Below are 18,087 nucleotides of genomic sequence, written 5' to 3' on the forward strand. Positions count from 1 at the left end.
TCAAGAAACAAACCATGTCAGGAGTTCCCATCGTGGCTCAGTGGAAACAAATCTGACTAGGATCCATGAGAATGAAGGTTCAATCCCTGGCCCTGCTCAGTGGATTAAGGATCCGGCATTGCTATGAGCTGAGGTGTAGGCCAACAGCTACAGCTCCGATTAGGCTCCTAGCCTTGGAACCTCCACATACCGTGGGTGCGGCCCTAAAAAAAAAGAAATAAACCAGGTCAGAGTCCACGGCAGAAATCTGATGTTTCATGATAGATGATTTCAGTTCAAAAGAGTAATGCTTTCCAACTTGAGGTTCCTGACCCCCTGGTGTTTCCAAGGTGGTAAGGAGTCTTCTGTAAACTAATTTGAAAGCCTAAAGGAAATGTTTACCTCTTATGGATAACTGAGTTTCTTTCCTATTGCCAAGGAAAGGGAGTTTGTTAGATAACAACCTTTCAAACTATCAATCTGGGGAAAAAAAGCTAATGAAGAGATCCCTGTTTGTTTAAAACAAAACAAACAGGTTAGAGTACTGGCACTGCAGAAATTATTAAAATGACAAAACAGTTTCACAGTAAAACTTCATGTAATTTACATTTATATAGTCTAAAATATATTTGCACTTTCAAATATTTGTTTATCACACTATCAGTAGCAACTAATAAATCTTCGAATAGTTTGGATTTGACAGATAAAAGTTATTTTTCGTAGAATATCTGCACACACACAAAAAATGGGCTGTAAAGATACAGTGGAAAAAAAGAAGTGCTGGATGATTCTACTCCTTATGTGATGTGACCAAAATCTCTCCAAAGAGATATAATCTGGTATTAAAGATCATCACGTTGACTTTTACTTTGCACTCCCTCCCCCCTCAAAAAATAATAAAAAAGGACTAAGACAAATGAGAGAAATTTTTCACATGCTAGATATGACAATATATTCATAAAGAACAAGTTATCTTTGAAATCTTATACATCTCTAAATTTTCCCATTTGAAAACAATTACCTTTTAATAATGTAATAAAAACCAATACCGCATGAAAAACGCACACCATCTTTCATCTGCCAAAACTTGGCACTTAGGCTCTGGCGCTGTCATTTATCTGTCAAAACTTGGCACTTAGGCTCCAGCAAATCCAGAAAACTTGTTGACTTTATCACCTACCTTTAGCAAAGCTTGAAAATAATACATAATAATGTTCAGATATCATGGCATAGAGTAAGTGTCCAGGCTGTTCCTGTGATCCTGGACCTGTAACACAACAAACAAATCAAGTGTCACAAGGATAACCGCCAAGGATCCAGGGAAACATTTAGGTTGCATGGCAGGACGATAATCTACTCTCAGGTTTAGCATTTTTGCATAGCACGGAGCACCTCACATCCTGTGATCGCATAACACAACTCTAAAGTTAAGCAACGATATTTACCAAAAAAAAAAGGCTTTTAGAACACCCACAAAACCCATGAGGATTCTTTGGGCATTCAAATTTTTTCAAAAACTTTTAAAAAATTATTTTAGTGCCATTACAACGTCTAATTCAAGGCTTAAATCCAACTATTATCCTAATAATAATAAAATGTTACTTAAAATTTTTTAAGTGTAGTAAAATTTTAGCAAGATGAACTCAGAAACTACTACAGAACAGGGCTGGGGTGAGCAAGCCGAAATGACACGGTTTCTGGAAGGATTTTCTCCCCCTCAGTAACGCTCGCAATGTTCCTTCTCATCTGCACTTTGAACTTAGAAAAACTTTACAAATGCGTCTGAAGTGACAGGGACCCTAGTTCCACCAACCTGCTGCCAGAGAAATGAGCCCTGAACAGGAATTCCCTCGGGTGGACCAGCGCGGCGCGGGCCACAGGTTCCCCCGACTCTCCCGGGACCAGGCGCGCTGACCCCCAGAGTTTCCCTCTCGTTCCCGGTACGGTGCCCCCAGAAGGATGTGGGGGCCTGGCGCTCTCGGAGCCCCGCGCGCGTCCGTCACGACCCCGGCGGTCGGGGAAGCGACGGCTGCAGGGTCAGCTCCTCGCCGCCAAGGCCCAGCCCCCTACCTGGGCAGAAAGCGGACGTCTCCATCCTCACCTGGAGGCGCAGGTGCGCGGGGCTCCCGGGCTCGGGGGCGGGCCGTCCGAGGGGGCGGGCCGAAGGTCAGCGTCGGGTGGGGCCGGCCGTGGGCGCGGGGCGGAGTCTCCGCTCGCCCCTGGCCCCTCTCCAGGCTCTGGGAGAATGTTTTTCCCCCGCCTACGCGCGCCGGTGACCTCCTCCCTCCCCCGTGAGGGGAGGCCGCGCCGTCCGCCCGGCGTTCGTCGCGGGGTCACAGGCTAGTGGCTCTGGGGAGCCCCCTGGGACTCCGCCGTGTCTCCTAGGCCTGGCGCCGAGGGGGAAGGGGGAACACCCCGGACTCCTGGAACCGTCTCCGACCAGTCCACGTATCTGAAGCAAATTCCGCTTGCTTGCGTGGTGTTTTCCCTCAAGAACTTCCCCCAGACTCCCTGGGGCTCATGCCAAGAGGATGTCTTCTCGAGAGGCCAGCACGCTCTGACCCTGCAATTAACTAGAGTTCACTCGTGTGGCCTAAGGAATTTGGGGCTCAGGCTGAAGTCAAGGCAGAAACTTCTTTCAGGGAGGAGGCCTGCTAATTACCAGCCCTCTAGTTGGTCCTCTCTGTCACCTGTCTGGGTCCCTGCTGGCCAGATACCCTAAACAGCCTCAGGGGACATTTGGGGCATGGTTATGCCTTCCTCTCCTTCAAAAGGTGAGAACCACGATGAAAATGTCATTTGAATCTGTTAATAATCTAAATGGGTCAGTCCTTCATGATGTTGTCTAAATGAGAAGAATTCTAGGAGACCAAACAGAGATAATGAGTGCCTCTGTCTTAAGGAAAAAAACATGATCATTTGAATAGATGCTTCTGGTATTCAGCATATTTGAGATGCTTCCTCATAAAATATCTTTGAAATATAGAACTTGAACAGCGGGTTTTCCTCATCTAATATGTGATGATATCTCAGAGTTTTGAGAATATTGTACAAATATTAACCTTGTATAAACAGATTCAAGTTTTCAAGTTCTTTCTTTACAAACTAGATCACACCAAATTATTTAGCAAAAGAATTAATTAAAGAGTAACGGGATGTCTACATAGAAAATTGTAACAGGCCAACAATGACCAATTAAAACCCAATGGGAGGAGTTCCCATTGGGGCCCAGTGGAAATGAATCTGACTAGTATCCATGAGGACTTGGGTTCCATCCCTGGCCTTGCCCAATGGGTTAAGGATCCGGCATTGCCATGAACTGTGGTGCAAGTCGCAGACGCACCTTGTATCTGGTGTTATTGTGCCTGTGGTGTAGGTCGGCAGCTACAGCACTGATTCGACCCCTAGCCTGGGAACCTCCCTATGCTGCAGGCGTGGCTCTAAGAAGACAAAAAAGAAAAAAAAGAAAGAAACCCAATGGGAAAAATGGATACTGTTCACAATAGCAATAAAGAAACTAAAATTACTAGGAATGGTGAAAAATGAGAAATGTGGGAGTGTGGAAAAAGGAAAAGGCAGGACTATTGAAAAATCATGTATAAAGTATTTTATCAGTTGGAGAGACATAGGATATCCTTAAGTGAGAAGACAGGATTTTAAATACATAATTACTAACTCCCCAAAGTATTCTAAAATTTATCTGAGAAACTCCTAGCTAGAATAGCTAAGGCCAGTGGTTCTCAGACTATGGTCTGGGGGCACCTGGGGACCCAGAAACCCCTGGGGTCACCAAGCGGTTTACAGGACCAAAAATGCTTTCGTAACAATGTTAAGAGTTTTTTTCACTATTTTTCATTCCCATTCTTTCAAAAGTTTACAGTGAGGTTTTCCAGTGGCTGCATTATATGTGCTATGATAATAGATTGAAGGCAGTAGATCTGTCTTCTGTTATGCCAAACCTTAAAGGAAGTTGCAAGAATGTAAAACAAGGCCATTTCTCCACTAAATTTCCTTTGTTTTGGTAGATATAGCTATTTTTCACAAAAATGCTATTTATGTTAATGTGTAACGAGTCTCGTAGTGTTTTTAAGCTCGTTTTATTTCTATTTTTTAATATTTCAAATTTTATTGATATATAGTTGATTTACAATGTGTTAGTTTCTGCTCTACAGCAAAATGATTCAGTTATACATGTATATTTTTTTCATACTCTTTTCCATTATGGTTTAACATAGGTTATTGAATATAGTTCCCTGTGCTATACAATAGGCACTTACTGCTTATCCATCTTATATAAATAGTTTGCCTCTGCTAATCCCAAATTCCCAATCCTTCCCTTCCGTACACCCTGGCAACCACAATTCTGTTCTCTTATATCTGTGAGTCTGTTTTTGTTTCATAGGTATTTTGATTTGTGTCATATTTTGGATTCTTTCTCTTTCTTATTTTGCTTAGTGTGATAATCTCTAAGTCCATCCATGTTGCTGCAAATGGCATTATTTCATTGTTTTTAATGGCTGAGTAATATTCCATTGTGTGTGTATATACACATATTTTGCATGTATGTGTATATGTACACTTTATTTATCCATTCATTTGTCGATGGATATTTAGGTTGTTTCCATGTCTTGACTGTTGTGAATAGTGCTTCTGCGAACATAGGGGTACATGCGTCTTTTCAAAGTTTTGTCTGGGTATAGCCCAGGAGTGGAATTACTGGATCATATAGAAACTCGATTTTTGTTTTTTGCAGAGTCTCCTGGTGTTTTGAAATTAAATTTCAGATACAACAAATATTAATAGATATAACAGAGAAACAAAAGCTCTTTGGTGTCCTCAATGATTTTTAAGAGTGTAAAAGAGGGTCTGAAGACCAAAAAGTTTGAGAAACTTTTTTTTTTTTTTTTTGCCATTTCTTGGGCCGCTCCCACGGCATATGGAGGTTCCCAGGCTAGGGGTCTAATCAGAGCTGTAGCTGCCGGCCTACACCACAGCCACAACAACGCCGGATCGTTAACCCACTGAACAAGGGCAGGGATCGAGCCGGGAACCTCGTGGCTCCTAGTCGGATTCGTTAACCACTGCGCCATGGCGGGAACTCCTTTGAGAAACTTTTGACAACGATGCAAAAGAAAAAGCATATCGTTAAAATATAATAATTAAGAACACAGCACCAACATAAGAATAGAACAGTGTCCAATCCAATCGGCAGCCTAAGACCATTAGAGACAACACCTGCAATGCCACGGTCAGATTTACTGACTTCCTATAACAGCACCAGGGAAACCGTGAGACCAGGTTTCTAGAGACCTAAAGCAGAGCAGGGCTGGGACTAAAGGGATCAGCCTGAGGTTTGAACGGCAGAATGAGCCCAGGGTCCTGTTGCCTTGAATAAATGTAGAATGTCAAATTCAGAAATGCCTTATCTGAGGTTCTGCACCTGAGTCATAAATCAAGGTGGTGTCAAATTGTCAAAGTGAGTTAGAACCGCCATGCACAAGTGGGTTGTTTCGTTCTTACGGGTAGAACTTCAAAAATCAGTTTTCTGATAGTCTTTGACTTTAGAGAACAAGATTTTTCCAATGAGCAAGAAAACAGTAGTCACTCAAAGACGATGGCTGTTGTGATGCAACATGTGCCCTGGGAAGGAAAATGGTTTCCTGTTCATCTTGCAGCCCCCTGTACCAGCCTGCAGAATGGCCAGGCAGATTCTACATTCTCAGTCTGAGCTATTTTTTTCTTTCTGAAAGAAACCCTCAAACTGATAAAAAAATAGTCTAAAAACACTTGCTAACAGATATAAGGACTTCATATATGCTACAAAGCCATAAAAATCATTATAAGAGAAAAACTGTTCAGTAAATGATTCTAGGGCTATTGGTCAGCTTTTAGGCAAATATGTAATTAGATCCTTGTGTCACATCATGCACAAGATAAATACCATAGGATTAAAAAGTTAAATTTAGGAGTTCCTGTCGTGGCACAGTGGTTAATGAATTTGACTAGGAACCATGAGATTATGGGTTCAATCCCTGCCCTTGCTCAGTGGGTTAAGGATCTGGCTTAGCCATGAGCCATGGTATAGGTCTCAGACGTGGCTCCGATCCCACGTTGCTATGGCTCTGTGTAGGCCAGCAGCTACAGCTCCAACTAGACCCCTATCCTGGGAACCTACATATCCCGCGGAGCAGCTCTAGGAAAAAAAAAAAAAAGAGAGAGACAAAAAAAGAGTTAAATTTAGAAAATCTAATCAAAAGCCTTGATAAAATTAATGTCTATCAGACATTTGGATGGGCAAACATTTTCTGTTTAAAAGCAGTTGCCTGGGAAAATAATTGGTAAATTTAACTGAGAAATTTGGTATGTCCCTTAAAAATGTCAACCAAAATGAACAACAACAACAACAAAAAAATGAAAAGGGAAATTTTACTTCGGAAGAAATTGGTGCCATAGATCAAATAGGGTTCATATCTTTATAAAATTGCAGAGTTCCCGTTGTGGCTCAGCAGGTTAAGAATCCGACTGGTATCCATGAGGATGCAGTTTCAATCCCTGGCCTCAGTGGATTAAGGATCTAGAGTTGCCACAAGCTGTGGTGTAGGTTGCAGATGCAGCTTGGATCTAGTGTTGCTGTGGCTGTGGTGTAGGCCTGCAGCTGCAGCTCTGATTAGACTCCTAGCCTGGGAATGTCCATATGCTACAGGTGCAGCCCTAAAAAAAAAACAGAAAAGAAAATCTCACTGAAATTGACAAGAACAACACCAGGACTTTAATGGATAGAGAATGCTATTTTTAGATAATTGCTACACTAGAGGAATGGCCAGGGAGGTATGGGAGCTAAAGGAGAAAGTAAGTAGTTTTATGTGGTCTGAGTTGAGAGGTTGAATGAAGGGGGGAAGAGGGTAGTGGTCAGGGAAGGCTTCTCAGAGGAGATATTGGGCTTAAGATATAAGGCTGTATAGGAGCTTGCTAGGTAGGCAAGGGAAGGAGGTCCTATCAGACAGCAGAGCAGTACTTGCAGAAATAGAGACCCAGAAGAAACAAGATGCTTGAGTGTGGCTGGAAAGTCATGGGAGATAAAGCTGCAAATGGGTGAGCTTGGTCCTAAAGCCCCACAGGCTAAACCAAACAGCATAGATGTTTTCGATCATGGGAAGTTATTAAAGAAATTTTGGGAGTAAATACCACAATCTAATAGATGAGACAGAGAGGAAGAGGTGACTTTGAGGGCTACTCAGAGTTTTTGATGATCAGATTTTGTAACCGAATATGGCAGAAAGACTCCTCTTCCTGCTCATCTCAAGAGATGGATTTGTGATGAAGGAATGCTTTGATAAGTATACTTGGATGCCTCCCACCCACCACCACCATGGGTGTGCTGGAGTGGTAACAAATGGCTGCATAACTTTTTTCTAGGAAAGTTGAATTGGGCCAATTGAGGGCTTTGTTTTGCTGAGCGGAATTGAAACCTTTGGGAAATAACTCTGGGAGAAGAACTAAAAGGCCCAGGAGACATTTGATTACATTTAGCTAGAGCGTGAAAGAATAGAACCATCTTCTCTGTCTCTCCAGAAGCCTTCAGTGAAACCACAGGAGAGGTGGTGTGGGATGGAGAGAAGGTCAAATACTAAGTCTGGCCTCAAGGTGACTCATGAACCCAGTGTTCTTCCTGAGCTAATTAGAGAACTGTGGTCCCAGAAACCAAAGGAATACAGAAGGAGATGTGGGTTGGAGACTAGAAACAATGAATTCTAAATTTTACATAGTGTGTCTGAAGGGTATATGAATATTAGGCACAGGAAACAGCTTTTTCAGAATATTCAAATCTTTCTCTTTTAGAATAGGTTCGTATCTGTTTTAGCACCAGATGGGACAGGGTTTACTTTTCCTTCTTCTTCTGTGTTACTTTGTTCTGCTCATAAGTTCTACTGGTTTGGCTTTCTGCCATGTCACAAAATTTTCCTTACTGTTTCCCTCCCCCCCCCATCTTATCCAGGAAATGATCATCCCCTCTGCCAGAGGTTTAGGGGAGTTTATTTCCAGCCAATTAAAAAAAGGCACAAGGAGTTGAGGCTCAAAGTGGAATGTCCTCTTTATTACTGTCAAAAGAGAATTGAAGAATAAGCCCCACCTCTTCTCTCTCATTCCAGTTTTAACCCACCTGTCCAGCGTGGGGCATAGAGGCTCAGAGAAGGCAGGAACTGAATGGACTTGCCAGAAGCAGATCCCACCTTTTAAGCGAACAACACCTTGTAAGTAACTCAGCACCACTGAGATCCAAGAGAGCCAGCAAGGGGAGGAACAGCGTTCCTTCCCCGCTCTCTGCGCCTCAGAGAGGTTCCCTGCAATGTGTGTGCAAGAATTGCAGCCTAGTGAAATTAGTTCTCAAATGAATCCTTCTCTAGATCACACTGGTATTGTCTTAATGTAGGTTTTTCACCATCCTAGGGTATTCCAACTTTTTGGTGACTTTTGCCTCTGCTTTGCCATCCCAACTTTACCATAAGTGAAATCATTGGCTGTATTACTTAAGCCCTTTGCAAGAAGAGTCCTTACACTGCTAGTGTACCCGTATGGTGACCCTCTCAGGTAAGAACATAAAGGAATGGTCCATGGGTCTTGGGAATAGCTCTCTCTCTCTGTTAAATGGCATGGAGGGATTACGTAAGTGTCATCTAGTGACCATGAAATAGAGTTTTTAGGCAGATGTGGTTCAGGGTGAGCTTCTCCTGATGAGTGGCATCATAACCCTTCTCTATGATTACAGCAGTTAATTAATGCACCGAGAGTTTCAAAGGGGTACATTCCTGGAAGAATTTTGTTCTCTTTGATTTAAGCAAAACCAAATAAAAATCTCAATGTGCATTCTTCTTCGGAGAGTTCCCCAAAGCTCTAATGTAGGCACAGCCTTCTGTGTTCCAATTTCTGATTTCAAAACATTGCATAATTCTTTGTCATGTGATTAATTCAAGGCTGAGAAGCCTCAAATGGTGAGGTGAAGCAGGTTGTCTTGGTGGTGTTACATTATACATTTGGCTAAAGCCAAGGTAAAGTAACCCCACAGAGTTTGTTAAAATATTTACACTGCCAATTAGTATAATGGAGCCAGAAGATTGGGGGGAAAAAAAACTTTGAAAAGCAGGAAAGCTAGCAAAGTAAATATCAAGGAAGCAAACAAACAAACAAGAACAAAATAAAGAACAAAATCTACCTTTGGGAATAAATTTGAAACTTTTTTCCTCAAGTCCACCAAATGCGTGGTTTTTCCACTCCCTTTCACAGATATCTGTCCTTTTGATCTTTGTAAATTGTGACCCTCAGGGTATAATTAATTCTCATTTCAATGAGTTTATCTATAAAAGAAAGAAACATACTAAGCACTCCCTGTGCCATATGCCTACCAAGCCCTTTCCATTCACCATTTAATTGACTCCTCACAAGAATCCAACTGAAAAGTAACGAGTGTTTCCATTTTACAGAAGAGTAAGCTAAGGCCCAGAGAAGTCAAGTAGCTAACCTGAGGGTGCACTATTTATAAGGACCATGTAGTGAGAAGCAATTTTATATGTAGCTGAACATACATAGAGCCTGGGATGTGGAGCTGATTTACCTTGTTTTAAAAGTTGCTTAACATAATAAATTCTTGGGTTCAGTGGGCTAGCAGTTGGATTCGGTGTTGTCACTGCTATGGTGTGAGTTCAATCCCTGGCCCAGGAACTTCCATATGCCATGGGTAAGGCCAAAATAATAATAAATTCTAATGGTATTTCTTTGTTTTTAGACACTTTGTTTACAGACAATTGTTCAGATAAGAAATGTGAGGCTTTACTGTGCCAGATTGGTTGATTGTCTTTAAAAAAAAAAATTGTAGTGAAATACCCATAGCATAAAAATTCCCACCTTAACTATTTTCCAGTGTACAGCTCAGTGGCATTTAGTGCATTCACATGGTTGTACTACTGTCATCATCATCCACCCACAGAACTCTTTTCATCTTGTAAAACTGAAGCTGTGCCCATTACACAGTAGCTACTGTTCTTCATTCCCCCAGCCCCTCGCAATCACCATTCTACTTTCTGTCTCAATGAATTAACTGCTCTAGGTACTTCAGATAAGTAGAATCATGTGCATTTGTCCTTTCATGACTGGCTTATTTTACTTAGCATAATGTCCTCCAGGTTCATCTATAGTGTAGCATACCTGTTGTTGGCAGGACTTTTGTACAGAGAAATGAGACACCAAGGCTTTTTACCAGGGATCAGCATTTATTCATGTCGGCACTGGTTCAGCAGATTAATCTCCAGAGGCTGAGCCCCAGACACAGCAGGGCATCACCTTATATACCCCCTTAGGTTTCCCGCCTAAATTCCTTTGTCCCCCTTATAAGTTGTTCTATAAATTTTGAGCTGATAGTTATCAATATGCCCTAAATTCCTTTGTTCCCCTTATAAGATGTTCTATAAATTTTGAGCAGATAGTTATAAATATGCCCTTTCTCACGGATGCAGGTTATTTTACATTGTTGCAGAACTGCTCATGAGTGCACAGATGTTGGTGTTGCGTGTTGCCTTCCCTTTGTTCTGGGAGGGCCCTTCCCCCTCCCCACTACAATATGTCATAATTTCCTTATTTTCTTTAAAGACTGAATTCATTGTATGTGTATAGCACATTTTGTTTATGCGTTCTTCCATTGGTGGACTCTTGGCTTGCTTCCACCTTTTGGTGATCGTGAATAATGGTGCTATGAACATGGATGTACAGACACCTCAAGTCCCTGCTTTAAGTTATTTTGGGTATATATCCAAGAGAAGAATTGCTGAATCAGGAGTTCTGCTGTGGTGCAGTGGGTTAAGGATATGGCGTTGTCTCAAAGCAGTGAGGCTTTGATCCCCAGCCCAACACATGGTTTAAGGACCCAGAGTTGCCACAGCTGTGACAAAGGTCACAGACACAGCTGTGGCTCAGATTTAATCCCTGGCCCAGAAACTTCCATATGCCACAGGTGCAGCCAAGAAAAAAAGAAAGAATTGTTGGATCAAATGATAACTCTGTTCTTAATCTTTTGAGGAACAATCAAACTGTTTGCCACAGAGGCTGTACCATTTTACATTTGTACCAGTAGTGCACAAGGGTTGCAATTTCTTCACGTCATTTCCAGCATTTGTTAAGTTCTGTTTTTTTGAGTAGCCATCCTCACCTGGGAGGTGAGGTCGATTGCCTTTTAATGCATGGGCTTGCTTTTGCATAGAAAAGTAAGAAACTTTGGAGATACCCCGAATGTCTTTCCACTGACTTGTAAATGAATCAGAAATTCTTTGCAGTGTACGAGTTATTCAAGGCTCTCAAAAGAATGCCTATGTGGTTAATACCAAATAGCAGTTATATATAATTCTTTTCATATATCCTTCCAACCTTTCTGTGAAGTCAATATTATTATCCCTGTGTTGTACATGAGGAAACTGAGGTCTGGATGATTCAAGAGCTAGGAGATTCAAACTTAGATCCTCTGAATCTGATCCTGGGTAGCCCCAAATTGCTGGAGGCTGGAGACATTTGGGAAGGGTGTTGAAGTTATTGTCCTTGATTAAAAATTATTACATCTATTAGCAGAGAACAGGACTTGAGAGGATGTGGAACAAGGCACTGCATAGGGAGTTCCTCTTGTGGTTCCGCAGGTTAAGGACACGACGTTGCCTCTCTGAGGACATGGGTTCGATCCCTGGCCTCACTCAGTGGGTTAAGGGTCGGTGTTGCCTCAAGCTGCAGCATAGGTTGCATATTCAGCTTGGATCCACTGTTGCTGTGGCTGTGATATAGGCCTCAGCTGTAACTCCGATTTGACCGCTGACCTGGGAACTTGCATATGCTGCAGGTGCAGCCCTGAAAAAGAAAAAAAAAAAAGAAAAAAAAAGAAAAGGCATTGCTTATTTTTAATGTGGGGTTGGGACTAAAATGGGCTGAAAAATATGTATGCTTGTAGTGAAACTAAATTCAAATGAAAGATGCGAGGATCTGAAAGTGTGGAAGCTTTCAGAAGTGAACTTTGAGGTGGAAATTGAGGAAAATTAAATACATTTCTAACCTATTTCACTGTTTTGCAGAGAGTGGGATTTGCTGCGGACACACCTAGATACAATGGGCAAAATTGTCTCTCTTTCTCAATTTTCCACCTGAAAAATAGAGATTACTCTCCTTCTTATAGGAAAAACTAATGTATTTGACTCTGTAATGTTCTAAGCCTCTCAGAGAAAAATGTTTAGTTTGTTTTATTTATTTGACTAACTCTGAAAATGTGCAAGAAAATCAAATATTCTCCATTTAACATAGAACTTGAATATTTAAAACAAAACACTGTATATGAAAGCATTAAACTCTCTTTCAGAATTTGTTTTATTACAGCTCTAGAATTACTGTGGACCCCCTTCACTTGGAAAATATACTGTAATAATGTTCGACATTCTAATAATGCAATTTGAAAAACTGTCTCAAGACCCATGTTTTGAGATAAGCAAGAGAGTAAGAAATGATCAGACATTATAACCCAATTCATTTCTTCACTATCTGATCAGTTGACGCTAAGAACTTTAAAATGCGGACAACCATTTAGTAATCCATTGACTTTAATCATTAAATCATTTAGAAGAATGGAACAATTATATGTTGAATTCAGAAATGAAGCAAAATTAGAAATATCAATAAACAGAAAAATGTAGAAAAGATGTGGAAATAAGCTTGAGAATAGTCTAATCCAACCAGATGTACCAGATGTCCCTAGTAAAAATCATGTGCTAATAGGGCTTTAGCCCGTTTGAAAGTATTTCTTAGTTTACCTTGAAGTATGTCAGTGATGGCTGTAATTCACACATTCAACATGACTGCTAAGTGTAAGTTTAAAACTCTTAGAGTCATGATCTGTCTGCAGGGGATAGTGTATCACCAATGAGATTATACACATTTGTTCCAAAAAAGATTCTGAGGGAGCCAGTATAAAATATCAAGAATGGGGCCTAAATTAAAAGTCTTCAAACAAAAAAAAGCAGAGATAGTATATCTTTTGATGAGTGTGATATGAAAGGTTATTTCCATGGTCCATTGTACTCACCTGGAAAGGTGCCACAGCAGATGTTACTTGAGTCTCTGGCTCCTGGAGAGAGATCCAATTCTAGAGCAGTCCTGGAAATTAAGATATAAGCTTTGATCATCTCCAAGGGACTAACTCTGGCTAATGACAACCCTGGAGACTTTGACATCTCTAATGCCTTAAAGTCATCCTTGATCAGGAAGGTCCTAAAAGAACAGGGTTTGATTTGCAAAGCAGGTCAGGAAGGGCTCCAGGAATGCTTTGCCACCATCGTCATGAAATATCACTAAAATTTCTTATATATACACACCAATATAGGTAATCTAAAAGATTTTGTTTACAAAATGAATTACATAGGGTGTATGTGTGTGTGTGGGGGGGCAATGCACATATGCTGGAATGACTCCTTTTTCACTCAAAGCCACAAATATTTTTAGGATAAATGGGTAGTAAAGAAGAAAAATTAAGAGGTCAGATGAGGAGTTCCTGGCATGGCGCAGTAGAAACGAATCTGACTAGGAACCATGAAGTTGCTGGTTCGATCCCTGGCCTTGCTCAGTGGGTTAGGGATCCGGCGTTGCCTTGAGCTGTGGTGTAGGTCACAGACGCAGCTTGGATCTGGCGTTGCTGTGGCTGTGGTATAGGCCGGTGGCTGTAGCTCCAATTAGACCCCTGGCCTGGGAACCTCCATATGCCGTGGTTGCAGCCCCCCCCCCCCCAAAAAAAGAGAAAGACAAAAAAAAAAAAAAGAAAGAAAGAAAGAAAGAAATCAGATGACAAAGGAAAAAGAAAGAGAGGCAGCAATGTAGGAAAGGCTTTTTTTAGGCTAGTGGAGATTCAAGAAAAAAAAAGAAGCCAATAGAAGAGAAGCAACTGAAATCATGTGTCAATCTTTGGTGGAAAAAAAAATATAGCAGATGTTAAGCACATATGCCATGCCCTGTGCAACTGGCTTTCCATAAGTTTTCTCCAAACGACCCTGAGGCATGAACCTTATTTTCTCCCACAGTACCCATAAAACAGCTCTGAGCCCATTGCACTAGAGTTTTTGTTTATATGTGTCCTCGAAGGAAGGAATCATCATTTACTCATTTTTATATTCTTGGTGCCTTAGCACAGGGTTTCATAAATGACTGGATGAAAAGACAGGGAGAAGAGGAAGGAGAAATAGTGTGAACCCAGAAGGCAAATGAACACACGGGCACCCCTAGCCCTGGAAAGGTGATGCTAGTCTTCGGAAATTTAGGTAAAAGAAGACCTAGAGAGGAAATACGTAGAAAGATTTTGAAACGAAGAGATGAGCAGTAAGTGAAAGTGGGCAATGTGCCGGTCAGCACAGCATGTGAGGGTGTACGTGTGTGTGTATGCATGTGAGTGGAGGCTGGGTCTCCTGGAGAAGAGAGGGATTTTCTAAGCGGAAGCTACAAGGGACACGAAATCTTTTCCCCCACAATAGTTGGAAATTCAGGAATGGGAATTGTCAAGGTGAAAGATACAGATCGGCAAGGAAGGGAGCAGTGGGAGGGTGGCAGCAAGCCTACGGGGAGGGCAGCAAGGCTGGGGAGTCCAGTGTGGGGAGATGGGAGGCCAGAAAGTCTACCAGACTGACTGCAGGTTTCCTTCCACCCTTTCTGATTGGTTCATTTGCTCCCTCTTATAAACAAAGGCTAGAAATGCCTAGTTGTGCCCTTTTCTAGAACCAGCCAGAGCCTCCTCAGATACTAGGCTGATTAATTTTTGGAGGGTGTTTCATCCTAAGGAGTCGGCTTTGATGACAGAGATGGCTGTCCTTAGCCCAAACTGCAGGCTCCTCAGAGGCAGAGCAAATCTAGAGGCAAGAGGGAGGCTACTTCACATAGTGTGTAGCCAAGCCCTGACTCCATCATCAAATCATTGTCCCCTTAATTTCACAATTGGTCTGGAGTCCCCAGGTTTCCTTTTGTGTGATTAGAAGAAGCCTACAGTGAGGACATTTCTGGCTTCTGGTTGGGTGAATTACATAGACAAACATAGCAAAGTTCACATAAGACTCTTGGGCTAAATCTATTACCGTACCCCCTAGGGAATGTTAGTTGCCCAACAGTGTACCTGATCTATACGGTCAGAGAGGGCACTGCAGGACTTGACGGTCCGACATGGTGCCTCCCGTATGTTAACATTCATAGATTATATGTGCTTATCTGAGTGACATAGGGTTTCTTCCTATGCAACTCCAAACCCTCGTCCTGATTCTTAAACACATTTGCATTAATATCTGATCATCTGAGTCTTCCTGAAAGCAAATATAAGAAATGACTATACCTGACACATTGATCCAGGTTACCACAGCCCCCCTTTTCCCAAAATCATTTTTATGCCAGCAGCTGCCTGGGTCCAAGATGACTGATAGAACTCCTAGTAGTGAATGAGTATCTGAGAAAGGCAAAGTGAGTCTGGCCAGAGGTCACTGTCCCTTAGCAAGCCACCCTGCTCGTCCCATTTGTTTTTCCCTCTTTGTTAATTTGTATCCATTTTTCCTTTTTAAGTGTTTTGTCAATTTTATAAATACTATGATTTTTCCCAATGAAGAGTTATTTGTTTATCCCCTCTTAATATTACCCACATGGGTTTAACACTGCGTTAGGTGCCGTGATTTACAGAAGAGAAGTAAATGAAATGGCTTCTGTTTTCAAGTAGATAATATTTATCTGTCACATTGAACCACAAGATAGAAAAACTTTATAGTTGTCATTTATGGTGCTTTACAGTTAAGTACTTTCCCACGGTCCCTTATTTCTTTCCTTCTAAAAATTCTAGGGGAAACTCTTGATGGATTCAAATGCGGTGGTTCCTTTAATCTTACTATTACATCATTTGTCTGTATGCATGTGTGTGTGTATATATATATAAAATTTATGTATAAATATATTTTATATATTTGTAATGCACATATACATATAAATTGTGTATACATTTACATGTATTTTTATATATACATATATTTACATATATCTATGCATATACATACTTATGTATTTTTTTTAAGTTGCTGCAATTTCAAAAGAGGTTCTGCTCTGGATTCATAACTTTTCCTGTTAAACATGAGCACACAAAGCCAGTTTCCTTATCTGTAAAATGAGAACAGTAAGCCCAGTCATAACCTATTTTTTCTCAACATTTGCAAAGACCCAATCAAACAACATTTATTGAAACCATTCTCAAAGTCACAATAAAAGTATGAAACATTATTATACACCATGATTTCCCCACTTTATAAATGGAGGAAACTGAAGATTTCTTCAGAACCAAGAAATGAGATGCAAACTTGACAAATACTCTCCCCAGGAGACCTCTGAACCATTTTCTTGGTCTTTGATCCTGGAATAAAAGAGGACCATATTTTCTTCTCTGAGACGCATCACATACGGGAGGCTTGCTTTGCGACAGGTATTTTTGCCTCCTGCTAAAATGCCACAGGCACAAAACATATTACATAATACATGTATGCACATCTCTGGCATACAGAGTCAAGGAATATTCAGAAAGAAAGGCATATTTAAGTTTTATATCCTAATTATTGAATCAAAAATGAACTTTTATCTCAATTCTAAGTTTTCTTAAGCGATAGATTTGTAAGTCTCAAGCTTAGCAAATGGAAAGAGACAGAGATTTTTAAATTATAGCAATAGGATGTTCTAGAGTGGCTGAAGTACTCTCTCTTGGAAAATATGTCTTTTTATTTATTTACATTGAGGTATAGTTGATGTACAATATTATATAAATTTCAGGTTTATAGCATAGTGACTCACAATTTTTAATGTTATATTTAATGGGCAGGTATTATAAAATATTAGCCACATTCCCTGTGCTGTACAGTGTATCCTTGTAGCTTACTTATTTTATACATAGTAGTCTGTACCTCTTGGTCCCCTCCCTCTGTCTTGCCCCTTCTCCCTTCCCTGGCCCTGCTGGTAACCACTAGTTTGTTTTCCGTATCTGTGAGTTTATTTCTTTTTTCCTATATTCATTAGTTTGTATTTTTTAGATTCCACATATAGGTGATATCATACAGTATTTGTCTTTTTCTGACTTATTTTGCTAAGCATAATACCTCCAAGTCTGTCCATGTTTTTGCAAATGGCAAAACTCCATTCTTTCTTATGGCTGAATAACATTGCACTGTATATATATCTAGACAGATAGATAGACCACATCTTCTTTATCCATTCATCTATTGATGGACAGTTGGGTTGCTTCCATATCTTGGCTATTGGAATTAATGCTGCTGTTAGAATTGGGGTACATGTATCTTTTCTATTTAGTTTTTTTTTTTTCTGGTTATACACCCAGGAGTGGAATTTCCAGGTCATATAGTATTTCTACTTTTGGTTTTTTGAGAAACCTCCATACTGTTTTCCATAGTGGCTGCACTAATTTACATTCTCACCAACAGTGTACAGTGGTTTCCTTTTCTCCACATCCCAGCCAGCATTTGCTATTTGTGGTCTTTTTGGTGATAGCTAGTCTGCCAGGTGTGAGGTGATATCTCATTGTGGTTTTGATTTGCATTTCTCTGATGATTAACGATCTAGCATCTTTCCATGTGCCCATTGGCTATTTGTATGTCTTTTTTGGAAAAAATGTCTATTCAGTTCTTCTGCCCATTTTTTAATCAAGCTGGGGTTTTTTGTTTGTTTGTTTGTTTGTTTTTCCCTGTTAAGTTGCATGAACTTTATATATTTTAGATATTAATCCCTTGTCACTCATATCATTTGCAAATATTTTATCTCACTCAGTAGGTTGTCTTTTCATTTTGTGGATGGTTTTCTTTTCTGTGCAAAAGCTGATAAGTTTAATTAGTTCTCATTTGTTTTCTTTTTTCTTTGCTTTAGGAGTCAGATCCAAAATATATTGTGGGTGCTTTCAAGATCAGCACTGTGGAAAAGTAAAGAAAGTGGGATATGGGTGGATTATTTTCTCTCCAGTAAAAAATATAATGTCATCTTATGCATCATATTTTGATTTAGTCAATTTCTACATCAAATCAG

General features: G+C 40.6%; 1 protein-coding gene and 1 long non-coding RNA gene across 18 annotated transcripts in view; one reads left to right on the forward strand and one right to left on the reverse strand.

Annotated features, from left to right (window-relative positions):
* MYO3A (myosin IIIA) overlaps positions 1 to 2,445 on the reverse strand; it is a 226,361-nt gene extending 223,916 nt beyond the window's left edge. For 10 of the 16 annotated variants that reach the window (XR_014818005.1, XR_014818002.1, XR_014818004.1 and 7 more), the window contains exons 1-2: positions 2,050 to 2,105; positions 1,160 to 1,246 (exon numbers count right to left, since the gene is read on the reverse strand). The gene's annotated coding sequence lies outside the window, so the exon portion shown is untranslated. Of the gene's footprint in view, positions 1 to 1,159; positions 1,247 to 1,792 lie in introns of all 16 variants that reach the window. The other 6 variants (XR_014818003.1, XM_084980323.1, XM_084980321.1 and 3 more) reach the window with 2 other exon arrangements.
* LOC106505166 (uncharacterized) overlaps positions 2,155 to 18,087 on the forward strand; it is a 238,165-nt gene continuing 222,232 nt past the window's right edge. For both annotated transcript variants that reach the window (XR_014818032.1, XR_014818033.1), the window contains exons 1-2: positions 2,155 to 2,753; positions 8,130 to 8,231. This is a non-coding gene — a long non-coding RNA (uncharacterized LOC106505166). The remainder of the gene's footprint in view (positions 2,754 to 8,129; positions 8,232 to 18,087) is intronic.

Source organism: Sus scrofa, chromosome 10, assembly GCF_054392235.1.
Source record: "Sus scrofa isolate SSC_HxYL_T2T_F1_AM1 chromosome 10, Sscrofa_HxYL_maternal_Yorkshire_Landrace_v2.0, whole genome shotgun sequence".
NCBI lineage: Eukaryota > Metazoa > Chordata > Mammalia > Artiodactyla > Suidae > Sus > Sus scrofa.